Below are 2551 nucleotides of genomic sequence, written 5' to 3'. Positions count from 1 at the left end.
TATATATACCCTATTAATGGGTACATTATGACAAGTGGATCGTCTGAACAGTGGGTAATTAATGATTTTTGGGTGGTGTGTGGTAGCAGGAGCACATCAAATATGTGATTCTGGTGGTAATATGTACTTTCCGAATTGCATACATTTCATGGTAAAATAGTTGTTTTTAATTTTTTTTTTATATTCAGCTGAACCCAACTAAGCCTTTAGAGTTTTTTTACAGAGCAAAATGATTTGCAAACTTTTAACATTTGTACTCGTATGTAATAATATGAACAGTTTAACATAATGACTGCTCCCTTCATATTGAACTGTACTATATTAGGACCGCCCCCTATACCATGCTTGCGCACAACACATGCGCAGTCGTCAGTTGCTGAGCCAGTGTTAGCCATATCGTACACATTTGGAGCGTCAGAATACACGTTATATGTTTAAACCATGTTGTCACTTGTTAGTGATTATCACAGACAGACATAACATTCCATGGTGTCAGAAGTGTTCGTGTTTGCTCTGACGACAATATGCAGTCACTAAAACCTCCGCAGCCATTGGATTTGTCCGGGAGAAATCTCAGCGATAACTGGACAAGATTCACGCAAAGATTTCACGTGTATATTGCGGCGAGTCGTGGGGCCAAGAAGGATGATGCGATACAAACCACTATCTTCCTGCACGTGATTGGGGAACCAGCCCTGGAAATTTATAAAGGTTTCACGTGGGCCGAAGCAGCTGACGCAAATGATCTGGCCAAGATCCGTTTGAAGTTTAACGACTATTGTATCCCGAGAACGAACACTTTCGAAAGACACCGGTTTTTCACAACAGTACAAAAACTAGATGAGTCCATAGACCATTTTGTGACTGAATTACGCACGCGAGCAGAGACGTGTGCATTTAGGATTTTGCAAAACGGTTTGATCCGTGATAGTTATTTGTGGGATACCAAGTAACACACTGAAAAAACGCCTTCTGTGTGAGGAGAAGTTAACATTGGCGAAAGCGATAAACATTTGTAGGGCGGAAGACGCCACCCTTTCACAAGTTGGTCAGTTGAGTGGCGAAGCATCAGGTGCTAGTGGTAGTTGTACATCGTGTGATGCTGTATACAAGCGACAGCCGAAATCTAGTGACGAGTCAAAGGGACATAACTCTCGCAACCAAGAAGTGAAGAAGGATAGTTGCAAGTTTTATGGGTACAGGCACCGACCAAATGCCTGTCCAGCCAATGGTAAACAATGTATTAGGTGTGGGAAAATTGGACATTTTATCAAATGTTGCCCAAACTCAGACAAACGCAAGCAAGCACAGAAGGTTCATGCAGTGGAGACTGAGTATGACATTGACAATGAACAGTCTGACGAGTTCTTTGTTAATATTGTAAACACAGCTAACACATCACAGAGTTGGATACTTCCATTAGACGTTCATGGTACTGTATTACCTATGAAGTTGGACACTGGTGCTAATGCCAATATCATTAGTGAACATGACTTTTGCTCCATAAGACGTAAACCCAAGTGGCACACAAGCAAAGTGAAATTGACAGCTTATGCTGGTCATAATGTGCCAGTCAAGGGACAATGTATCATGAACTTTGAACACAAGGGGAAGGTAAACAAAGCACTGTTTATCGTGACTTCAAGAATGTGAGAAATTGAGATTAGTCCGACGTGTTTGGCAAGTGGATGCAGAGAATCAGGAAGACACAAATACAGATTCTGAACAGAGGCAATCAGTGAACACAGAATCACACAAGAGAAAGACTTCAGGTTTCTGTGACAGTGTACGCACAGAATATGCAGATATATTCAAAGGGTTAGGTTGTTTGCCCGGAATACACAAGATTCGTCTTGACGATGTGGTGACACCTGTTGTGGAACCTTTCAGAAAGGTACCATTTGGACTGCATGATAAACTCAAAGAGGAACTTGACAGAATGGAATCTCTTGACGTGATTACAAAGATTGACAAGCGACAGAGTGGGTCAGCTCACTGGTCGTGTTTGTCGATCCCAAGAACCTCAACAAAGCCATACGGCGAGAGCATTTTAAACTTCCGACCAGAGAAGAAATTATGTCAGAGTTTGCTGGAGCCAAAGTATTCACGAAGTTGGACGCATCCAGCGGGTTTTGGCAGCTGCGACTAGATGAGGATTCATCCATGGTATGCACATTTAGCATGCCATTTGGGAGATATCGCTATCTCCGTCTACCATTTGGAATATCCTCTGCCCCAGAAGTCTATCATAGGACTATCTACAACATGTTCAGTGACATACCAGGTGTTAATACCAGTATGGATGATGTTATTATCCAGGGAGCATCTCAGGAAGAACATGATGCCAGTCTAAAGCGTGTCTTAGAGAAAGCCAGGGAAGAGAACTTGAGGCTGAATGCAGACAAGTGCGTTATCAGTGTTTCTGAACTGACGTTCATTGGAGATGTTATCAGTGACAAGGGAGTCAAGCCTGACAGCACCAAGATCGAAGCAATCCATGCAATAGATAGACCAACCAACAAGAAGGAATTGCAGAGATCCCTAGGAATGG

The sequence above is a fragment of the Priapulus caudatus genome, unplaced genomic scaffold, assembly GCF_000485595.1.
Source record: "Priapulus caudatus unplaced genomic scaffold, Priapulus_caudatus-5.0.1 Scaffold1137, whole genome shotgun sequence".
NCBI lineage: Eukaryota > Metazoa > Priapulida > Priapulimorpha > Priapulimorphida > Priapulidae > Priapulus > Priapulus caudatus.
The sequence above is the reverse complement of the archived record's forward strand: the minus strand, read 5'-3'. Positions refer to the sequence as shown.